Source organism: Crocuta crocuta, unplaced genomic scaffold (assembly GCF_008692635.1).
Source record: "Crocuta crocuta isolate KB4526 unplaced genomic scaffold, BGI_CrCroc_1.0 scaffold11, whole genome shotgun sequence".
NCBI classification, from domain to species: domain Eukaryota; kingdom Metazoa; phylum Chordata; class Mammalia; order Carnivora; family Hyaenidae; genus Crocuta; species Crocuta crocuta.
The window spans coordinates 8,196,961-8,221,771 of NW_027528624.1; the positions used below are offsets into that span (position 1 = coordinate 8,196,961).

General features: G+C 37.2%; 1 protein-coding gene and 1 pseudogene across 5 annotated transcripts in view; both read left to right on the top strand.

Moving 5' to 3' along the window:
• Window positions 1-24,811, top strand: part of QKI (QKI, KH domain containing RNA binding) — a 157,216-nt gene that overhangs the window by 4,462 nt on the left and 127,943 nt on the right. The gene's annotated exons all lie outside the window — the stretch shown is intronic.
• Window positions 17,281-17,431, top strand: LOC144224256 (U2 spliceosomal RNA; annotated as a pseudogene).

The following is a 24,811-nucleotide window of genomic DNA, read 5'->3' on the forward strand; positions in this document are numbered from 1 at the left end:
CCTTTACATTATTCACATGCTCTTTTTCTGAAGCCGGTATTTAGATAAGTAAGATTTTATTTTATTTTTTTACTTCTTTTGGCTTTAAGAGAATTATACCAGTGTGGTCATAGGGACAACTTTTTATAATCTGACTGGAATATCTTTAATTTCCTTGAGAAATTATTACAGTTTTTACAATTTGTTCGGTTTATGATGGTGCACTTATAAATAAAATTTGGTTTCCTCTGTTGGAGATGGAAAAAATGCTATGCCATTTTTAAGTTTAATTCATTTGATAACTTGAGTGACAGAGTCTCCTGAGCAACTTTCTGCTGCTATTGGTGTGTCAACTGTTATGAAGATATCCAAGGATCTATTTTAGGCCAAGGGATCAGAATAGAGCTGGAACCTATGCCAAGAAGTCATAATTATATTTACCAACTTTTAATTTATTTTTATATTTTCCAATTTTTTATGATTGACAGGACTTCCGTATTTTATTTTTTTATTTTTATTTTTTTACATCAAGATAATGTACTTTTCCCTTCATGGGAACTTTTAGGGGGTACATATACCTCTTTTAAAAGTTGACATTTAGGTTTTGGGGCCCCAAATGGTAGGTTGTTTGATGTCCAAGTAAGATTTTTATAGCTTTTTCTTCATTTAACAGAAAGCAAACATAACATTAAGGTTTTCATAGTGAATGCATTTTGTGTGACTGTGTTATGAAATTTGATTGTAAATATAACCCAGTGTGTGTGAGGTACTAGTCTATAGAGTTTTTATCAGTCGTAGGTAACATTGTAAGAGTATCTCTGTGTGTACCTGTCTCTGCTGTTAGAATTGGTTCCCTGAAGGTGCCCCCCCACCCCCCAGCCTAGCACATGTGCACTATCAGAGGCTCATTTAATTAATAAATAGGTTGACACTGTTTTCCTCTGATTTCTGTTTTCTCTAAAGTATGGGATTAAGCAAATTACATAATAATTGGTGATAGTTTTGGGCACTTAGAAAAAAGGTATTTGTATTCTTTTATTATTTTTTAAATTTTTTATTTTCTTAAATTTATTTTTGAGAGAGAGAGAGAGAGAGAGCACGCATGAGTGTAAGCGGGGGAGGATCAGAGAAAGAGGGAGACACAGAATCGGAAGAGAGGCTCCAGGCTCTGAGCTGTCAGCACAGAGCCTGATGCGGGGCTCGAACCCACGAACCATGAGATCATGACCTGAGCCGAAGTCAGATGCTTAACCGACTGAGCCACTCAGGCGCCCCTTTTAAATGTTTTGTTTTTAGAAGTCTTAAAATATTGTTTGTAATGCCTGTCTTAAACTTTTAATTTTACTTTGCTGCCATTGGTGTGGATGTGAATTAGAAAGATAAAATTGCTTTACTTGGGCAGTAGTTTTCAGCCGGTCCTCATGCAGAGTATTTTCAGTCCACAAGCAGAGAGAAGTTGTCACTGCTCATCTCAGCTCCTAAAAGTTTTGGCGTTTATGGAATTTTATAGGTAAACTTTTTCCTAGTCACCTATAAAAATCAGCATCCAGCATGGATATGTAGGCCTTGTACTCTGTAAAACACAGTGTGTGGGAAAGAGTCCAGGTCCCTAGTGCTGCTTTGATGCGTTCATGATAAACAAGGACTATTTGGATGGTTTTAGTTCACAAGAAAGTTGAGTATAAATGTATATGGCAGTTATAGTAGTTTAACACAAATAGCAACTTTTTTTTAAATACAGGTGTTTCTTTTTCTTTTTAAAATTTTTCTTTTTTTGGTTTTATTTTTGAGACAGAGAGAGACAGCACAAGTTGGGGATGGGCAGAGCGAGAGGGAGACACAGAATATGAAGCAGGCTCCAGGCTCCGAGTTGTCAGCACAAAATCCGATGCAGGGCTTGAACCCATGAACTGTGAGATCATGACCTGAGCCGAAGTCGGACGCTTAACCGACTGAGCCACTCAGGTGCCCCGGAACACAGGTGTTTCTTGAAGCTAATTTGAACTTGCCATTACTAAGAAGACTGATAAATGGAAGTTTTCAGCTAACTGAAACTTAACCCTCTTAAAAGTAGTTTACTTTCCTGCTTTAGCCTGAACAATGTTTTAAAAGTAATTACATGAATTTTTAAGAGAGATCACTTGTAGAAGATAAGTGATTTATCCAGAAATCTTACAGTTAACAAGCAAATGACTTAACGTTTTTGTCATTTCTTTGGTTTCCTGAAGCAGCAACTCTAGTTTGAAATTCCAACAGTCCTGTTAAGTCTAGCAAAATGAAACTTTATGTTCATAATGTTGCTTTTTATATTCTAATCTATAGGTTTTATTAAACTAAATTTTGTGACTAGTGAAATGAATCCATTTACTATAACACCTCTATCCCATTATTAATGATACGGCAGAATATGTCAGTTTGGATGATTTTCAAGGGTACTGAAATCAGAAAAACCTCAAAATGGAGTTAAATCCAGAAACTAGTCTCATGACCATGTTGTATGGTCATGGCGATAAGAAAAGGGCTTGTGTTTGTACACGTGCAGATGTGCATGTGTATAAAGGGAGACTTTCAGCGAATGTGAGAGTGGGTGCGGGGATGGTGAAGTTCTAGAACAAGGATGGTTTTTGAATTAAGAAAATAAGTTGCTTGGCCCCAGGATTGAAATGATTATGTATCAAAAGTGGAAAAGGGTCATATTAGTGGTAAACGCTTTGCCCTTGGCTTTAGTGCAGGACAAGTCATTGTAAAGATTGGGCACCATCACTTGGCTAGTTGTAAATTATTGGGGAACTTTTAGGTTTTAAGCTGAATTAAGTTCAAAATATATAGAAAACATGAAAAATACAAAATACATTCTTATTATGTTTAAGAGAACTAGGAAAGTGCTGGTAAAAAGCAAACTTTCATGCAGTTTTACTTGAAACCTGTTTTCATTAACTCTTAGTGTCATAATTATGGAGTAACAGGATGGTTTTACAGAGAGGAGAGGTACATGGTGAAAAAAAAAAGCAACATATTTCTTGGATGCAGTTTAGTGTAAGGACAGTTAAAATAATATCAGAAGATCATGGAAATCAGTGCTGCAAAGGACCGCCGAGTCCAGGGAAATCTTCATGTTGTAGGTGCAGAAACTGAGGTGTAGAGCGGTTGTGATTTGTCCACATCACCAGGCAAGGTAGTGGTGGAGCTGGAGACCCTCAGCTCTACTTTCTGATCTCTTTGGTGAATGTGCCGCTCCGTAGTGGAACTGAAGAAGAAAAACCCGGAAGAGTTCCAGGTGCTCAAACACTACTGTATTGTCTCAGGTTGTGCACATGAAGAAGAAGTAAATGGGAGTTTTGCTAAATCTGTGATAAGTTGGACTTGAGCAAATAACTGGTCAGTTTCTTGGAGCTAGAATTTTTGTTTTTAATGGTAAATTTTTGTGGTTGTTAAGAGGCTAAAAACGAGAAAGTAAAGGTGTTCAGAGGATTTTATTTAGCTCAGTTACTTTAACTTCTTAGTAACCAAAGGATAGAGCCTTAACTCTTTAATAGGTACAAATCTAGTGTGTACTTAGTATTTTCACTGGTATTATTTTTGTTATTCCTATTATTGCAGTTACTATTTTTTATAACCACTCAAGAAGAAACCTAACATTTCTGACTGCAAGACTTAATGTATTAAGGTTTACTAAGTCAGGAATGTACACTTGGATCACTTAGATTAGCATCCGGTGGTTAATAGCACAGGTGGTCAGCTCTGAATAGGGACTTGTCAGGAGGTGGGTGACACTGCTGAATGGAAATGTGAGCAGTGCTGAGTAGCCCACTGCATTCCATTTGTGGTACCCACATCTGGAGCATCACCTGATGCCTTCGGGTGTACTCTAAAAGAAGTATAAGTCACAGTCCCTTCCTTGCTTGCTGTGTTATAGAAATTGGCTCACTCTGAGAGAAATGCTACGTGGAAGGTGAATACATATTTTAAGAACTAAAATTTTAGACCAAGATGTTTCAAATATAAGATGTTTGGAAATTAACTGCACCTAATTGTTATTATTGTTGGATGATGCTCCCCAATTGTTATGACAGGTATGCAAGTGTTGACTGTGTATGGTGTGTATGTATACATGTGTACATGTGTGAACCAGCAGAAAGATAAAAATGAATTTGTGTTTCTGGCCATATTCTAATGAGCACATGTTGCAAGTAGTAAGAATTCTCTGGCTAGTAGACCGGAGATATAATCACAAGGTTGCAGCTAACTAGTTTGGTGATCTGGGACAAGGTACTTAACCTCAGAGTCTTTATCTGTAAATGGAATTATTAATTGCCGTACCAACCTCAAATCAAAATTCTCAGAGACTGGAGGGTATTATATGCAAAAGAACTTTTCAGACTGTAAAGTAGCATCATCTAATTTCTGTCAGTATTTTTAGGTTGTTTTTGATAGGATGCAGCATGACAATGAGATAAGCAAGGCAGCTTATAGAGAATGAAAGAAGAAGAAAAAGGTAACTTCTCCATCTGAGTATCAGCTAGTTTTTATGTTCATGAGAATCACTGCTAGTTGAGAAGTCCCTTAGAGCAAAATAACTAATGTTTTCTGAGAAGTAGAACCTGACTTGGTATTAATAGGCAGTAGGATTTAATGAGGTGAATTGGGAGGGCGGAGGATGTTCCAGGAGAAGAGAAAGAGCTGTAATGTCAAAACAGTGGTGAGGGGAGATTGAAAGATTTTCAGAAAGTGTGTTTAGACTCCTTTGGAATGGCAAATGCAAGCAAAGGAGTGAGTTAAGAGCAGAGCCAGCAGCCTAGGTTCCGGCTCTATTGTAATGGGCCTTGAATGCCAGGATGAAAAGCATGACTTTTCTTCTGAGTTTTGTAGGGAACCAGTGGAAGACTTGTATTACTTTGGGGTGTCATAATGAACCCTTTGTGGGGAACTAACAAGAGTGTGTAGAATATATGAATTTAAGGAAGTAGAAATTGGATGTATTGTGAAGGGTTAATTAAGATTTATGGTTAGGTAAGTGGGTGTATTTTCTCAAAAAATTTAATAAAAATAGACTTGAGCTTTCTATATTTTAGATCTAAACTCTTTAGAGTTTTTTTTTGTAAAGAATGTGTTTTAACTAAAAATCAGTATATATGAAAGTTATTTTTCCCTTGCCCATAAGTTATCACTTTAATCCTGAGGCACTGAGAATGTGTGGGTCTCATTGGTACAGCTGCCAGCCAAAATGTTGGTTATTTAGAATTAGGCCTTATATGTGAATTAAAGAGGACTGAATAAACTCTTTGGTTTAGGGAATCATAGAAATTTTTATTTTTAAGAGAGAGAGAGTGAGTGCGTTAGTTGGGGAAGAGCAGAGGGAGGGAGAGAGGCGGAGAATCCCAAGTAGGCTCCATGCTCAACCCAGAGCCCGATGAGGGGCTTGATCCCACCACACCGTGAGATCATGACCTGAGCCAAAATCAAGAGTTAAGTCGGACACTTCACTGACTGAGTCACCTAGGAGCCCCAGAAATTCTTGGTTTGAGTTGGAGGAAATTTTATCCAAACCTTACTCATCTAATATTGTTAAATCTAGATGTGCTATCAAGTATGAAGATTTTTGGGAACTTGACTATTTTCATCATTCATGTTACTTATTTTTGTTTAATTGTACTTAATGTTGATTATTTTAAACAAATTAGAGATCTCTTGACCTGCCATCTCTGTATATTTATCTTTTAAAAACTAGAATCGTTTTGTATAGCAACATCATGTTGAACAAAATGGATCAATCCTACATTTAATGTGATAACCAGTCCATAGTCAGGTTTCTGTAGTTATGTCCAGAATATTTTTTACCTGGCGGTCTAAACCAGAGTCTGATTCAGGACCCTGCTAGTTGAATCTGGTTGTTACGACTTCATGTCTTATTTAAATTCAGAACCATCTTTATTTTTTTTTTATAGTTTATTTATTTTTGAGACAGAGTATGAGTGGGGGAGGGACAGAGCAGGAGGGAGACACAGAATCTGAAACAGGCTCCAGGCTCTGAGCTGGCAGCACAGAGCCCAACGTGGGGCTCGAACCCACGAACCGCGAGATCATGACCTGAGCTGAAGTTGGATCCTTAACCCACTGAGCCACCCAGGTGCCCGTAGAACCGTCTTTTTTTGTGTCACTGCAGTGACTTCCTTATCATTGGAATTATTCCTTTATGCCCTCTATATCTAACACTTGGGAGGTTAGGTTTAAAAGATTGAGTAGATTCAAGTATAACATCATAGGTGATGATTAGGTACTTGATTTTGCTCTATGCAGGGGGTACAGTATCTGGGTCCATTATTAGTGAAACTGAAACGAATATCTGGGTTACTGTGGTGATAAACCTCCCACTGTAGTTAGGTCAAACTTTCTTTCACCAGAGAACGTATTCCTATTTTGAAAATAGTTCCTAATGAAAAGCCAGAGAGATGCTTATTCTTTCTTACTCATTGGCAGGGTCTGGAAGTAAAGTGTTGGCTTGCTCGCTGCCTCAAATGGTGACTGATGAAAAGATTTTATTTCTAAGTAGTTGCAAAATCTCTACTGCAAAGTTTTTCTCTTTAAGAACTTTTAATAGTAAGGAAGTTATAGTCCAGCAGATGGAGATATTAGTACACAAAAGACAGTGTTTAGTGATTAAAATTTGTTGAGAAATAACTTTTACCAGATTAGGAATTTTTCTTTAAATTCTAAGAGAGGAGTTGCTCAGGAATATGAAAAATAACAACTATGAAATTTACTATTGAGAAATCACATGTAAATCAGTTGTGGTATTTCTTTAAATAAAATTTTTTTTTTTTTTTTTTAAAGAGACCATGTGTTACTATGTTGTCTAGAAAAGGTGACTGGTTTGGACATTCCATTGAGTATTGCAGTTTCTGCCTTTACACACCTTAGTTGTTTGAAGGGTTTTTTCTTTTAATTTGTTTCAGTGTAGGACTGAGTCAAGTCTGTGGAAAAGTACTTGTATCTTTTCTTCGTGATTCTAAAGTCTTTAACTAGGCTGTTGATTTGTTTACTAATGTAAATCAGAAAAAAAAATCTGTGCCATCGTCTGCTATTACATGTTATACGAAAAGAAAGTTCTTTTGGGGATTATGGTTTTATTGTAGTAATAAAAAATTATCAGCAGTAAAAAGATAATCTTATCTCACTTTATTATTGTAGTTTAACAGCATGCCTTGTCAGTTTTCTTAGGTAAATATTATATATTTAAAAAAATAGGCCCTCCCATTAAAAAAATATTGCCTGTTTATAGTCCTTCTTAGATATGATTTGGAAGCATCTGTTTTTGTTAATTACACATTTAAATTGTACTTTCCAAGTGGTTATATTGAGCTTTTTTTTACATTGTCAGCTCAGTTGTACAGTACCCTTTGTCCTTACTCATTTGAAATCGCACTCAGCCCCGAGAGAAGTTTCTATGTAGAAGACTAGGGAGGACGGTACTGACTGTGGCACCTCTGTAGAACTGATAATAACTTCCATTTCACCTCCTCCCTCCCCATGTCCTTCCTTTTCTTTTGTTATTCATAAAATGTAGAGAATTAAAGATGCATACATTTTCAGTTCACTTTTGGCAGGTAGTGTGTTTTGTGGTCTCTGAATCCTGGAAAAGGTGGTGGTGAGGGCAGAGAGATAGATGTCAATAGCTTATGGTCTTTGACCCTTCATGCGGAGTATTATTTTTCAGGGAAAGTGTTCACCTATGGCCAATTTTGTGTGTATTTTTTTAAAGTTTGTTTTACCTATTTTGAGAAAGAGAACGCACAGGAAGGGCAGAGAGAGAGAGAATCCCAACCGGCTCCACACTATGAGCACAGAGCCTAATGTGGGGCCCAAACTTAGAACCTTGACATCATGACCTAGGCCGAAATGAAGAGAATTGGATACTTAACTGACCAAGCCACCCAGGGACCCCTAGTGTGTACATTTTAACTTTAATTTTTTTTTAATGTTTAATTTTGAGAGGGGGAGGAGCAGAGAGAGAGAGGGAGACACAGAATCGGAAGCAGCTCCAGACTCTTGAGCTGTCAGCACAGAGCCCAGTGGCAGAGCTCCCAAGCATAAACAGCAAGATCATGACCTGAGCCGAAGTCAGATGCTTTTCCAACTGAGCCATCCAAGCACCCCTAAAAATTGTTTTTTATAGTCACTTGAGAGTATATGAGAAACATAAATTTCTTCATTCAAGAAATTGTACAGTGTGTTGTTAAAGAATTAGACACATTCATTTCATTCTTACCATAAGAAGTATTTATGTCGTGGAAAAGAACTAAAATATATCAATTAGAAAATGAAAATGAGAGCCTAGGTGGCTCTATAGATTGGATCTCAGACTCTTGATTTCCGCTCAGGTCATGATCCCGGGGTCATGGGATTGAGCCCTAAGTCAGACTCTAAGANCTAAAATTAAAAAAATGAAAATGACCCATAATTCAGTGATAATCATACTTAACATTTTGGTGAATTTTCTTTTTGTGTTTTTTCCCTTCTCTATTTATGGATGTAGCAAACTTACGATCCTGTTGTAGTACTCTGTGTGTGTGTGTGTGTGTGTGTGTGTGTGTGTCTGTAAAAATAAAATTACATCACGAGCATGTTCCCTGCCGTTTTATATATATTTTGGTAATATAACGTTTTGTTAACATAGTTCATCTTTCAGAGGCCTGTTATAATTCAGCTGTTCTGTTGAATATGTCATTTTGCTTTCAGTAAGCTTGTGTAATAGTATCAAATGGTTTCAGAGCCTTATTACTCGCTCCTTAAAAAGCCTTAAGTCACTACATATTGTAATGGCCCTGGGAAAAACCAAGCTGTTTTATTTTTGCAAAGTAGTTAATAGGAGATCAACATTTTATTTCTTTATTTAAAAAAATTTTTATTTTAATGTTTATTTTTGAGAAAGAAAGTGTGAATGGGGGAGGGGTAGAGAGAGAGGGAGACACAGAATCCAAAGCAGGCTTTAGGTTCTGAGCTGTCAGCACAGAGTCAGACGTGGGGCTTGAACTCAAGAACTGCCAGAATGTGACTTGAGCTGAAGTCCGTACACTTCACCGAATGAGCCACCCAGGTGCCCCAGGAGATCAGCATTTTATACTGCATTCCAGTAGAAAGTGATTACTATTATGTGACATTTAATTTTTGAGTAACATCAGAGTATATTTCACTTATTTTTTAATGAATTGACATTTATTTGAAATTTTTTATTCTATTCACAGATAAATTTGGATGCATATTATATGTAACATATAAGGTATGCAACAGAGCTTCACATTCATTCCTTCCCTTCAAGTTATTTGAATAATAGGGTAGATACTATGAAAAGAAAGTTATATAAGGTAATATAACCAGGATGTTGAAAGACTGGTGTTGGGGCGCCTGGGTGGCTTAGTCGGTTAAGCGTCTGACTTTCGCTTAGGTCATGATCTCGCGGTTCGTGGGTTCGAGCCCCGCGTCGGGCTCTGTGCGGACAGCCAGCTCAGAGTCTGAAGCCTATTTCAGAGTCTGTATCTCCCTCTCTCTCTCTGACCCTCCCCTGCTCACGCTGTCTCTCTCTCTCTCTCCTAGAAATAAATAAAAATATTAAAAAAAAAAAAAAAAAGAATGGTGTTAAGATCACGTTAGACTGGGGGGGATTATGGAATGTTTCAGGAAAAGAGGTAAGATTTCACCTGGCTTTGGCAGGATAGATCGTATTGAAGTGGAGAAAAGGTAAGGAAGTAGGGTTGTAGACCCAGAGAACACTATCCTTGAATGTGAGGATAGCCCAGGTAGGAATATTCTACCTGGAATATTGAAATATGTGATTCTTCCCTAGAAAGCTTTAAGTGCATGGAAAAAGATTTCATCTTGTTGATAATGGGAGACCCATTTAAGGCTTTTCCTTCCTTTTACATCTTAGTTTTGTTCCCCTTTTATCTGCCTGCATATTTCTGTTTAGTATGGATTAATGTGATAGATTGCTCTACTTACTGCATATTTTTAGATTTTCTGGAGTTACTCCTCATCCCCCGCCCCAGTATTTTGCCTCTTAACTAATATTTTAGCTTTATTTTTTTTAACCTGTGCATGCTTAGTTTGGTTTTCTATTTTGTTTTACCAGTAAGTTTGGATATACTTACACCCTCTTTATGATGCAGTTTATTTTAGTACTTTTTGTATGTGTCTGTTGGTTGTTTTGGGTTTAGATGCCTGGGGGAAGGAGGTGTATCAGAATTAGTGAGTGCAAGATTTACAGAACTGGTGAGTCTAAACCCTGGGCTATAGACGAGTTGCTAACCTGTCTTGCTCTGTGTGTGTGGCATGGTCTTGGCCGTATGCGTGCCTTTCGTTATCCTCTCTGTTTGCTTCTGCTCTGATGGCTTGAAAGACCTAGCAATCTTAGATTGGAGGCAAGAGATTGAAGATCTGCTAATTGAATTGAGGGAGGCTCTAGGGGAAGTGTTTGCAGAGTATGTTCCCTATAATCCTGGCCTCCCGAGGTAGTGTGAGAATAAAAGTAGTCCTGGAAGTGCTGCATATTCCTTTTGTGAATTCAGCATGTGTTGACATGTTAAATATCCCGGATCTGCAGAAAAGAAAGCTAACTTGTTTTAATTAACTATTTTTTGAAACTGCCTGGAAAAGGAATTCCTTTTTTTTTCTTGGAACTAGTGGTCTGAGGATACATTATGGTAAATATTAGAAAGAAGATTATAATGACTTGGTTGCGGATCCTGGGGAGAAGAGGGTTTAAATAATAATTGTTTGGAAATTTTAATTAATTTTTGGATGAGAATGCTGGCTCAAGTCAGATGAAAATACTCTTTGAAAAAGGTAGTTAAATTTCATTTAGTTTGGGATTATATCACATTCCATCTAAAAGGAAGCAAGAAAAAGTATCCTTTCTGACTTTATATTAAAATATTGTAACAGGATGTGAGGGCGATCTGGCTGCGACATCTGTCACCCCGTTGATTGCCAGGGTTGATTCGGCTGATCTGGCTGGCTAGGCAGGTGTCCCCTTCCTCCCTCACTGCTCCACATGCGTCCCTCCCAAAGCTGCGCGCTCAGCGCTCGCTGGAAGAGGATGACCTTCCCTGACAGAGGAGGACCATTGTTAGGTCAAGGGCATAGGAGTAGCTGCGCCCCCTGCTGGAACCTCCAAAGGAGCTCTCAGGGTCCATTTGTAGGAGAACGTAGGGGAGTCAAGCTTCCAAGACTCCAGACACATCCACATGAGGCGCTGCGTGTGGCAGTCTGCCTGTAGGGGAAAAATAATAAAATATCGCAACAAATGGCTTCAATAGTGAATTTTATTTAATTCAGAGTATTTGTTAAAAGAATTTAGACTTGATATTTTTAAAAAATAATTTTCTAATTAAAGGAAAATTAACCGAATTCTGACAACATAAACATAAAACTGAAAAATAACTTTAAAATAGATTTGCACAGAGAAATAAGTGTATTCATTTTGAGAGAGACAGAGTGCATGTGTAGCAGGGGAGGGGCAGAGAGAAGTAGAGAGAATCCCAAGCAGGCTCCGTGCTGTGAGCAGGAGCCTGACGCTGGGCTCAGTCTCAGGAACCTCTGAAATCATGACCTGAGCTGAAATCAAGAGTTGGATGCCTAACTGCCTGAGCCACCCAGACGCCCCAGGACTGTTCTATTATATACCTTGTTTAAGTGTAAAATTTTTTGAGTTAAGAACTACTGAATTGTTACATGAAGAGAAATAGTTAAATTTTGAACAGAAAAATATTTATCTTTGTTAGTTTTGTGAGATCTGTAAGTCAGTAACTAGTTGAGTTTTCCCTGTGATTTTAGATTTTAATCCATAAGATATTAGCTCTGTTTTTCTTTGTTACAGCAGTATTGAGTCATATTATAAAATGAAGTTTTGATATTTATAATTTACAGCAGTCTTTATAAAAGGGTATGTGTAAAGGTGGATGGTAGAATAGCATTTCTTCTAGAAGGCCCAACAGATTTTCATTAAAAAAATTTTTTTCCTGTTTGAAGAAAAACCCTATAATTGAGAGATTTAAAGTTGGAATAATTTCAGCGATCACAGTTTGATCTTTTAGTTATATATGTACGTGCAGTTCATTTACAAAGGATATGAAGTTTTACAAGAGTAGAAACTGCTAGTTTCAGGAATGGTGGTTGATTTGGCTTTTTGACAGAAATATGTCTGTAAGTGGTATTATTATCCAGTCAGAGAGTACCTTCGGGCCTGATCCCCTCTATGGACAATTGTCATGACTGATAATTTGTGTATTGTGACTACCTTCTAAAGTAGGTAGTCTTAATTATTTTAAATTTAATTTATTACTTGAAATATCTACCTACGCTATTTTTAACTTTTCATCTAAATAAGAATAAACTTAATGCACACAAGTGGTATTATCATTAAACTGATATTAAAGACAAAAGGCTCTCAGCTTCAGCATTTTTCAGCAGGCTGAATCTAGGTCTACCTTCAAGTTAGTGAATATTTGCATAAGAACTTCCACTGTCTTTTACACAATATTTTAAAGTCATAAGTTAAAGAAAGCTCTTCATTTCCACCTGCTTCCTTCTAGATCTAGGTCATTTGCTCTTGAATAATGGGATAAAAGTCTAAGATAAAAGGAAAACAAGAAAGCCTCTTCCTGTTTTCTAAATACTCAGTTCAGTTTCTCTATCATTGCTAGATTTAATATTCAAATGTGTGGTGATGTTTTGAACAGGTGACGTTTATAGGCTAGGGTAGGCTTATCTAAATTTTGAAAGGTGATAAGTTTAGGAGAAGTATCTTTAAAAAACACTTTATGTTATTTCAAGAGTCTTGAATAAAAGAAAATGAAAAGGAGAAGAGAGTAGAGAATAGAGAATAGTAGAATAGAGAATACGGAGTAGATCCCCTAAGAGAATGACAGTAAGTAAGATCTGAGTTGGAAAACCCGAAGTTTGTTTTTAGATTATAGGAAAATGTATTTATTTTACAGGGTGGTAAAGGACATGAGAGTCTTATTTTCACATTTCATTTTTATTCAGGGATTAACACCTTTGATTTTCTTATGGAAATACGTTAACTGAACATCACAGTACATGCCACATGGTTCTGCAGATGTGTCTTGAGTTGTGCAAATTTGAATATACGAAATTTTTATCAATTTTTGTGGATGTTTAAAGGCAGATGGCTTGGAGCCTTACAAGGGGGAGAGAGTGAAAGCTTTGGAGCAAGTAGTAGTAATTAAGAGGATCCTGAAAGTGAAATCTTTGATTTTGTGAATCAAGAGTCTCTTTGTTAATACTGTTATTTACTGAGTAGCAAGTATACACATCCTGATAGTATAAATCAGAAAAATGGTATAAATGTGAGCCAAAAAAGGTATATATCAATTTTTTAGAATGTTTACTTATAAAGAGAATTATTGTTATGTATGTACATATTTATGTAAGTATATAGCTGAAGTGAAAGCTTCATTAAATATTTGTATTACCTATGATGTAATCTAGTATTTTCCCATTCTTTTCCATTTGAAAAGTGCTGGTTGTGACTAATACTGTAAAGCTAATGGGTTATGACTTGTGTAGTTTTAGCAAAACTGATGTTGATTCCTGCTGTAATTTAGTTTTCAGCAAACTTTTTCGTTTTTTTAATTTAATCTAGCACTCTGCTGGGTACTGTGGATATGAAATGAACAAGGGATAGTCCAGCCTTAAGGAGCCATGTAATAGTATGGCGAGAGAAATGAAATAAGAAACTGCAGTCCAGTGCTTTAACTGCCGTGGCAGAGGCATGCACAGGTTAGGACAGATAAACATTTCTCCAGGTTCACATATTAAATAACCTAATAATTCATCCAGTGGTAGGCTTCATTTAATGTGACATTCAGTTCTGTTTTTTCCCCTATAACTTCTGAAATTGATACTGTCAAGTTTACTGGAATAAGAGATTTCTGAATTTTTTTGCGTAATGGCCAAGTTTGTAAAAGCAAATGTTAATTTTATAGATAATCTTTAAAAAAACCTAAATTTTACAAATGAGTAATATTATTTTCCTAAATATGTTATAGATTAAATGCCTTTATTTGAGAAACGTTATTTTCTGACTTTTTTTTCCCTTCCAAACTTTATATTGTGACTTATTAAGAAGGTAAGATTAGGTAGAAGTGTAATAGAAGTCTACATATTACCTATTTATATATCTAATAATTATTTTTGACTTGACCGTTGGCTGTTAGCCCAGATAGTGAAAATTAAGCTATAAAACAAACTGGGAACTTAAAAAAAAAAAAAAGGTGGAGGGGTACCTGGGTGGCCCAATTAAGTGTCTGACCTGACTTTGGGTCAGGTCAGGATCTCATAGCTTGTGAGTTCGAGCCTCACATTGGGCTCTGCCGACCGCTCAGAGCCTGGAGCCTCCTTCTGATTCTGTATCTCTCTCCTCTCTGCCCCTTCTCCATTTGTGCTGTCTCTCCATCTCTCAAAAATAAATAAACATCAAAAAAATTATAAATATGGATAATCATCCAACACGGAAAAATTATTTTGTAATTTTACTGAAATTTTGGAAATATTCCCTATGTTGACTTACCTTGTGGTTAATTCATTCAGGAAAACACTGAAAATAAAAATCAGGAGTTGGGTGCATTTTATCCAAAAAAATATAGAGCAGGGCATTTCCATAGAATGTAGGTTCTGTGACTTACAAAATTGTTGCAGTTTTCCCCCATGAGTGATGCAGGCTGCTACATCAGGTTGAGGAAGCTAATGTCTGAGTGGATGTGGTGGTTGCCTTAGAATGATTTTGCCGTTAGCAGTGAAAAATGTTTTTCTTATAGTTCTTGTGCAGCAGGCCATGGAGTAAAGCACATTTTTATAATAAAGGTGATGAATTTAATCGCAAACTGGCAGCCAAATGGAAATTGCAGACCTTGATACTGGGAGAAAATTGCCTATAAAGCAACTCTTGAGGGAACAGGCTTTAAATTTATCCACCCATTTCGACATTGAGGAGAACATAGGAATCACGGGATATTTTGCTTGGCCTGCTTAGTTCAGATGAATGACACTTGAACGTTCTATTTAAGAGCTGAAGATGGTTGGTGTGAAGTTGCTTATACTTTGTACGTTAAAGCCTTAACCACATACATTTTTATATTTCATTATGTATCTATAATGTTGCTGACTTTTTATATTTAAGCACATGATATGCCTAATGAATTGAAATCCATTTACTACATTTATGGTGATATGCTATGTAATTCATGTTTCTGCCATTTGTATGATAGACTACAGTCTTAAAGGATGCAGAATACTCTGCATTTATAAGTAATATTCAATTCATAGACTGTCATATAAACTATCAATGTTTACTGTTTTATATTGTATTTAAAAAGTTTATATTATAAAATTTAGGCATATAATTCCCATAATGGTAGAATTTCTGTTATGGGAAATCTGGGCTTTGTCACTGTTTTTACTCTAGCTGACTGATGCTTGCCATTTCTTAGAATAACCTAACCCTGATTCAGCATCTAGTATTTAGAGCATTTAAGTCTGAATCTTGGTATTTTTACCATGTATTCTGAGGTATACTTTCCCCCCATGTACACATATTTATTAACAGGTATCTGTGTCTAAATTCAGAGAATTATATGTGACTGTTGGAAAGTAAGACCTATTAGAAGGTTTGTAAATATTTAAAATGAAAAGTGCTAATGTAAAATGTAAAAATATTTCTTTCTATTTCCTGAAACATTTGGGCTCTAAAGGAATTGAGGATTACTTCTAGGAGTTTATTAGATTTTACTTGGATGCATAGAAGATTATTTCTTGTTAAAATAAGTTCCAGTAATTGGTGTCTTTATCATTGAAAGTACTTTCATTTAAGTTAAGTGCTAGATTGATTGTAATACATCCATATGAGAAGTAAGCCTCCATGTAATGTTGAAGATAAATTACAGTGTTTAGCCATCTCTGAATTTACAAAGTTTAATGTTCATTTATTTTTGAGAGAGACAGAGCGCGCATGCACGTACAAGCTGGAGAGGAACAGCGAGTGGGAGGGAGACACAGAATCCAAAGCAGGCTCCAGGCTCTGAGCTGCCAGCACAGAGCCCAGTGGGGGGATCAGACCTGCAAACTACGAGATCATGACCTGAATAAGCTACCGAAGTCAGACACTCAACTGAATAAGCTACCCAGGGGCCCCTGAAATTTATCCAGTTTAAATCAACACCTATTTCCTTATTACTAATACAAATGCTTGGTCATTTGGTTTATTTGGCTTAAGTAAGCTGTGGCAAGTGTAGAATTCAGAGATAGAGCCTAAAGATAAATATTCTTTAGGCCTTTGTGAGAGGAATAAAGTATAATGATTTCAACTGTAATGTTCCTGATCCAGTAAATCAATATGTAGAAACCTATATTTTCAATTTCAGAAAAAAAAACACTAAAATTTTGTGCATTTCGACATAAAAGGCAAAAGGCAACATAAAAGGCCTAGAGTAAGCCATACGGAATGCATGTAAATTGTATACAAATGTGTGTTAATATATTTAATATGTTTTACATAATTAATGTGTTATACCTGATAGGAGTAAATAACATATATATAATTCATACATAACTTTAATGATACAAATAAGTGTATATGTGTGTACACTTGTATACATATAGTATTTATTTCATTAAAATTATCACTTTTCTATAGCAAGATGCCTATACTTAATTCTCTATAAGCTGATACTAAATTCAATTTCCATAGTCACCGGTGGTAGTTTACTTACTTTTGCTCTTCTGTTCCTTTTCGTTTTGAGAGAGAAAGAGCACGTGAATGCAAGCCTGGGAGGGAGAGAATCTTAAGCAGGCTCCATGCTCAGCAGCTGGGTGGGGCTTGATCTCATGAACCTGAGATCATGACCTGAGCTGAAATCAAGAGTCAGCACTTAACTGGCCCCATGAGCCATCCAGGCGCCCCAGTGGTTTACCCTTCAAAAAGGTTTTGTAGTGATCTGTTTAAATTCACATCCAAATCTACTATTGTGATACAAGTACACACAGTGTAGTTAAAGATTGTTTATGCCAGAGTCTAAAACACCTGAAGCATCTAAGATTCTAAGTTCTGAAACAGTTTTAGAGCCATGTATTAGAACAGTCCTATCACTGAAATTAGCTCAAGAAATAGATTGTCAGAGGGGAGTGAAATATGGGGAGTGTTTCAGTAATATGGTTTCACGGTGACAGTATTAAGATGTGATCTTTTCATATTTTATTTTTGATTAGACAAGTATTTTAAAGTATTGTATAGCTTCTCGGCCTTTTGGCTAAGATCAAGTGTAAAGTATTAAATTGTAATTATGCAGATATACATTACAAGCCAAAATGTTTCCCCAACTTTCCTTCCCCCAAATTATTTATTTGAGGTTAGAGTAATCTCCAGAAAAGTGATTAAACCCAAGCAAGTCAAATCCTGGAGCAAAGAGCTCTTACCTTTTTTAAAGTGTGTTCTGGGAAAAGTGCTGTAGAGAATATTTGCTCCAAGTATTTAAGAGTCTATTTTTAATAAGCTTAATGTACTGTGGTATTTGTATTGGAGTCCTTTGTAGTTTGTAACGTTTTCTGGATAATATGCTTGAATATTTGACTAGGTGCTTAGTAAAAGTGAGCTGGAAAAATTAAACTGTATCTTTGTTACTTTCTGCTTCCTCTTTGCCACTTACATGTGAGACGTCATTTGCAAACAGTATTTGTTGGCAGGTGCCTTTCTATTTATTTCTCTTTTATGCCTGTAGAGTCTAGGAAACCACCAGTCACAGATTTTAGGTAACAGATATTCACGAAATCGGATAATTTTTCCAAACTACCTGTCAAGATAATGGCATTTCCAGAATATATAATTTAACATCACAATTATCATCAATAACGATATGGACATACTTATGTTTATGTATCAGGCAGTTTTTATAAATATATTCATTGTCTCATTTAATCTTCACAACAGTCCTGTGAACTGGAAATAATTCCATTTTATAGATGAAACAGAGGCAGATAGACATCACTTAGTAGTTTTTTTCAAAGATTGCATTCTCAGCAGTTTGTTTCCCTCGTCACAGGTTTTTTGTTTTTGGTTTTTTGTTTTTACAATTTTGTAGTCAGCTGTTTGGTAAGTTTTTTAAAAACTAAACTTTTATCTAACTTTGAATTATTATTAGGTTAGTTCTGCACAAAGACCTGGAGAGTCATATTTGTCTGGAATTTTCCTCCTTTATATATGCATTACACTAAATGATCTGTAGTCTCTGTGACTCCAGCTGTATGGAAGGTGGTCTTCTGTTGGTTTTGTCAGTAGTTTGCTTTGTTTGATGTTGGTATTCTTCAGAGAAACGACTACAGCATATTCAGAATGCAGGAAGTGTATTAAATTTCTTTCAAAGCTTGTTCCATTTAATACATTCTGAAAGTGGGTTCTCTTTGTGTTAAGTCTTGATATTCCGATGTGGCTCTTACTGCAGGTTACTACTACTGCCCCCAGGCGCCTGTGACTTGACCTGGTTTTGAAAATTTTTATGGCCTTTTCCACTTCCTGGCTTTAAAAAAAGGATGCTGGGGAGTTCTGATGTACATCTTATTCTTTTGTTGCCCAAGAAATTCTCCAACTAAAAGATGGTGTATCTGTCTTGCTGTGCCTACTATCTTCTAGGAATGTTTGGTTTTAAATCACAATTAGGGAGAAATTAATCTTTAATGAATGCATTTCACTCATTTTCCAGTGTGATGGAGTTTGTGGAGTGTGGTTTGAAATAGGTTGCCTTTAGATTTTGGTTTATATCAGTAATTTTCCACTTGCCCCTCTAAGGAAGGCCTTGGTGAAGACAGAACTTTTATTCTTAGAAATTCTGTTCATTCTGAACTTTCCACTGGGAAAAATTTGTATTGGTTTTAAGAAACAAATCCCTAATTTTAATAGTTACTTGCGTTTCCTTAACCCTTAGCTCGGCTACTCTACAACACACAGATCCCCATTGATTTTTGCCTTTGGGAACTTTTTGAGTAAATGAAAAAGTACCATGAATGAGAAAAACCGAACCACTCGCCTGGATTTTTATAGGTGTTACTAAAAATAGCAGCCAAGTACAGAGATGGGATTAGGAGTCAGAAAACTAAGGTTTGGCAAAAATCCTTGAAGGGGACAGAAGCATGTGTTTGGGCATTTTTCATGTATCAGATCCATCAAAATAAGTATCTATCATTAGAGTGGTAAATATATATCCATGTTTTTTCCGCTTTTATTTTTTCATAATATTTAAAGTGAGGGTTTACATGCCTAGAATCCAGTTTTCCCTAGTATGATCTTTTCTACTGTAGAACCAAGAGAAACCATAGAGCTCCAGCTTACTCCTTAAACATTACTTCATCTAGTGTTCAGGCCCAGGTATTCCTATCCTAGGACACACAGCCTCATGTGTCAGTCACCTCCAGCCCTGTAATCTGTTTACACAGACACGGGTTTTTACTACCAGTATTGTGATGACGGGAACTATGTTGCTTATGAGGGTGACCCTAGCACCAAACACAGTGCCTCATACCATAGAAAAATAGGACATATTCGGTCAGTAATTCACCTTGAGTGCCTCTTATGTGCCCGACACTCTGCAAATGCTATTCCAGTGAAAGACTTTTTTCTGTGAAACTCAGGTGTTTAAGTCTAGCGTTAGTTACCTTAGATGAGAGTAAATGTAGCCATGAAAAAGCTGAGATGGTGTCTTGACTGATGTGCAGCTAGTCCTTGCCAGAGCCTAAATGAGACTGTCCTTCTGGTTTTAATTTGGAGTATACTATTCTTTCCTTCCTTCATTATTGCTGTGTATATCTTTCTACTTCTTTTTCTCTTTATCTCCACAATTTCTACATGCTTCTCCTCTTTTTCTGTCCTTTTTCAATGGCTTTTATTATATTCTGTCAATACAATAGAGGTAGTGTGATGTTAGGAGGCCTAAATTTGGATCCTGACTTTTTTACATACAAGTTATGTGATCCTTGGTTAAAGTACTTAATCTCCAAATCTTAGTTTCCTAACTATAAAATGGAGACGAGAGAAGTATGTCTCTGTAAGGAAATTTGTACCCAGACAGAGCACTGACCTCCAAGGCCGACTTTGAGGGGCAACCCATTGCTTAGAAAGAAGTTAGATCTCATTACTCCTAATTCTGTTTAAGAGATGGCCACTCCTCACTAATTGTATGCTGCCATTACTACCACCAGTCAGCTCTGTTTCATTCCTGGTAATACCGTGTTGTGGCCTTTAAATCAGCCCTAGGGAAGACGTAGGTAACAAGGCATGTAGAGACAGAGTAACAACTGTGTAATTTGTTTAATTTTTTTTAAGTTTATTTATTTTGAGAGAGAGAGAACTAGTGGGGAAGGGGCAGAGAGAATGCCAGGCAGGCTCCTCGATGACAGTGCAGCCCCCAGTGCAGGGCTCCATCTTCAGGGCTCTTGACCTGAGCCGAAACCAAGAGTCCGATGCTTAACTGACTGAGCCATCCAGGTGCCCCAAGGAGAATTCATTTTAAACTGTCTTCTGTAGACATGTCTCCTTGTGTGGTGTCTTGAGTGTCTGGTTGGGTTGCTTTCCAGAGAGGCGCGCTCAAAAATGTCTACTCTGGAAGCCCAGGCTCTAACTGGAATTTGAAGTCCTAAGAGCAAGAGCTCTTTTTGAATTGGAACTTGAATTTCCTGTTTGAAGACTCCATTTTCCCTGAATAATTACTTCTAAAATGTCTGTCTCCTAACAGTATGGACCACTTGACCACTGAATACAACATAATACTTCTAATATTTGTCTGACTTACTTAGATTGTTGTAGAGTGGTAGCGAGGAATAAAAATTGAGTAAAAGCCAACATTCTTTTTTTTTTTTTCAATATTTTTATTTATTTCTAGGAGAGAGAGAGAGAGAGAGAGAGAGAGAGACAGTGTGAGCAGCGGAGGGTCAGAGAGAGGGAGACACAGACTCTGAAATAGGCTCCAGGCTCTGAGCAGGCAGTCAGCACAGAGCCCGACGCGGGGCCCGAACCCACGAACCGCGAGATCATGACCCAAGCGAAAGTCGGACGCTCAACTGACTAAGCCACCCAGGCGCCCCTATATGGAATATGTTGAGGTGCTTCTTTGAGGTCATACCTGGGTGAGGATACCCAGCTATTACTTCTGCTCACTTAGTTTGTGATAGAGCAGGGTCCTTGTCTGGTTTTGCACATGACTATATCCCTTGGGCCTTGGCTAGTGCCTAGCTCATGGTAGGTATACAGTACATGCTTACTGAATGCATATAGGAACAACCATTATCTGTACCATAGATTATTGAAATAATTAAGAAAAAACTACAATTACACGTTATTCACACCAATCCATTTTATAAGCAGTTTTTACTTTTAGGAAATGAAATGAAAAAGCTTTTATTTTATTATATACTCATAATTTTTACTAAATTAGCTTTGAATAGAGAGTGGATCAAAACTGAGACTGTATGGACACCTGGGTGGCTCAGAAGGTTAAGCGTCCGACTTCATCTCAGGTCATCTCTCTGTTCTTGAGCATGAGCCCTCTGTTCTTTAGGCTCTGTGCTGACAGCTCAGAGCCTGGGGCCTGCTTCTGTGGCTCCCTCTCTCTCTGCCCCTCCCCCACTCATGCTCACTCGCTTTTTCTCTCTCAAAAATAAAATAAACACTAAAAAAGACAATTGTGAGATTGTAGATACAGAAGTTATTAAAAAAAAAAACACCTCAAGAGAAATGAATTATTTACAACCCCATTGGTTCAGTCCTGGGAGGGGAAGTCTTTTCCTTATGGATTAGGGTATTTTAAAGCTAAGACCAATCATTTAGATGGTTGTGTATTGTATCTTGTCATTTGATCAAAAACACACTAGAGAAATTTAACACTGATGATGTAACGAACATATGTTATTACCCAAGTATTTTAGAATCTCATAAATCCTGAATAAATACAGCAAGCCCTTTTGAGAGGACTGTATTTCTGTTACTTTAAAGGGAGGAAGAATAAGTTATGAAGCTAATAACTTACTGATGCTTGAATGAAGTTTCAAGCATATTTTTGTAGCTTTGGATGTTTTTGTACTAAATCAGCCTGCTGAGGTTGTTCAGAAGGTGTTTTTTCCCCCAAGGATCTGTATCTGAATATATAGCAAAAGACAGAAATCTCTCTCTCCTCCCAAAGTTTACATTCTTAGGTAGGAGACCAGCAATAAGCGATAATACATACATTAGTCAATAATACATTAGGCGATGTGAGTTCAGAGAGTGCATTGACCAGGATAAAGGAGATAGGCGTGTTCGGGATGGATTGGGGCAGATTGTGGTCTTAAGTAGGGAGATCTGGGTGGGCCTTATTGAGAAATTGACATTAGAACAGAGATTTGAAGGAGGTAATGAAGTGAGCCATACTGCTCTCTAGGGAATAGCTTTCCTAGAGGAGGGAGGAGTGCTGGCAAAATGTGAGCCAGGACCTGAAGTTCTTGTGTGGCTGTAGCTGTGAATGAGGGATGGGGGTGGTGGGAGCGTGGTAAACTGGTTAGGGGAGTACGAGGTCAGAAGGGTTAGGGGGAGAGTAAAGGGGAACTTCTGTGAGGACGTGGGTTTTTACACTAACTGAAATGGGAAATGATTAGAGTAGTGGTTCTTAAATGTGCTCTGGGCACTCTTTTAGCGAGTTTGTGCGGTCAGAGTATTTTCATGATAATAAGTCATTTGACTTTTTACTCTCATTCTCACTTGAGTTTATAGTGGAGTATTTTAGACGCTGGATGCTGTGTGATACTGCAATAGATTTTTTTTAATTAAAAAATTTTTTTAATGTTTTATTTATTTCTGAGAGAGAGAGAGAAAGACCGCGTGAGCAGGGGAAGGTCAGAGAGAGAGAGAGGGAGACACAGAACCTGAAGACAGGCTCCAGGCTCTGAGCTAGTTGCCAGCACAGAGCCCGACGTGGGGCTTGAACCCACGAACCGTGAGATCATGACCTGAGCCGCAGTCAGATGCTTAACTGACTGAGCCGCCCAGACGCCCCAAGACTGCAATAGATTGAATTCAGAAGAAGATAAGAGAATTCTGTTTTCTCTATTAATAAAGACAATTTAAACGATTTGCAAAAATAGAAAACTACCTCTCACTATTTTGTTGGATAAATGTGCTTTGTTAAAATATAATGGGGTTTACTATTATTTTAAAGCGAATCACAAGCAATTTAGATACTTTTCAGTTTTGATTTGTGGTATTGGAAGTATTAACAGATGTAACTCACAAACACAAGCTCTTTAGGCTTCTGGCAGTAGTTGTTTTTTTTTTTTTTAAGAGAGCATGAACTGGGGGTGAGGTGGGGGGAGAGAAAGAGAGAAAGAGAATCTTAAGCAGGCTCCAGGCTCAGCATGGAGCCCAAACTCTGTGCTTGATCCCATGATACTGGGGTCATGACCTGAGCCGAAATCAAGTCAGATGCTCAACTTCAACCGACTGAGCCACCCAGGCGCCATCCCTCCTTGTAGTAATTTTTTCAGCATTGAGTCCTGAGACCAAAAACTTTGAGAATTGCATTAGAGACTTTTGAGCAGAGGAGTGACCTGTCACTTGGATAAGTGTTAACAGGATAACTCTTGGAAAATCAAGACTAGGCTGGCAGGAGCAATGGTGGAGACAGGGAGACCAGTTAGGTTATTTCAGTGGTTTAGGTGAGAAATGACTAGCTGAAACTAGAGCGGTAGAGAGTCAGGGGTCATTGGGATTCTGGTTGTATTTTGAAAGGTGAATACGCAGTATTTGCTGGTGGATTAGATATAATGTGTGAGAGAATGGACTTGCCATTTTTGAGGTCAGGAGGAACGAGTTTGGAGGACAGATAGGAGTTTGGCTTTTTAAGTGCGTCATAGTGACATGTTTAGAATACAGTTGGATACAGGCATTTGGAGTTCTGGAATGTCCTTGACCAGGACTTTTGTTATTATTTTGGTGATATTTTTATATGCTAACATTTAGTTTCCATTCTAATAAATTAAACTTTTATGATATTAAAAGAGTGTTTTCTGCATTTTATAAACTCATATTAGAATTGCTTTCTAAGGGGTTCCTGGGTGGCTTAGTTGGTTGAGTGGCTCAGGTCATGATCTCACAGTTCATGCGTTAGAGCCCCAACTCAGACTTTGTGCTAACAGTGCTGAGTTTGCTTCGGAACCCTGTCTCCTCTCTCTGCCCCTCCTCCTCTCACACGCAGTCTCTCTCTCTCTCTCTCTCAAAAAAAAAAAAAAAAATTGAAGAAAATTGCTTTCTAGGAATATTGTTCCATGAAAGTAGAAAGTATTCTTTAAGAGGCAGTAAAGATGTGGTAAATGTAACCAATAGCATATATAATGTTACTTAGACTTTCTGAATCTAGTTCTTTGTAAAGTAAACCAACTTTGGTTTAATTAAAAGGGGATCATATTCAAAGTGCCATATTAAAGGAATTTTTCAGTGTCAATTATCTTGATACCTGAGAGTACTGTGTATGTTGCTCTTATTATGAAAATAGAAGTTTTCTGTCTTGAAGCTTGCTATAATGGACCTTTAGAGTACTGTATACTGTAGATTGTTTATTATAGCTTTTAAAAAAGTCCATAGTTGTGTTAGTATGAGGGATTTTTCTCTTGTACATGGGCGGCTGTAACACTTGTGAATGTCATTTGATAGTAATTTGCTTTAGTTTTTGGAATTAAGGTGATGTTCAGATACACAGGTGGTGCATGATTACAGTTCTTCTATTCTTCCTCTGTTGAGTTTAGGAGG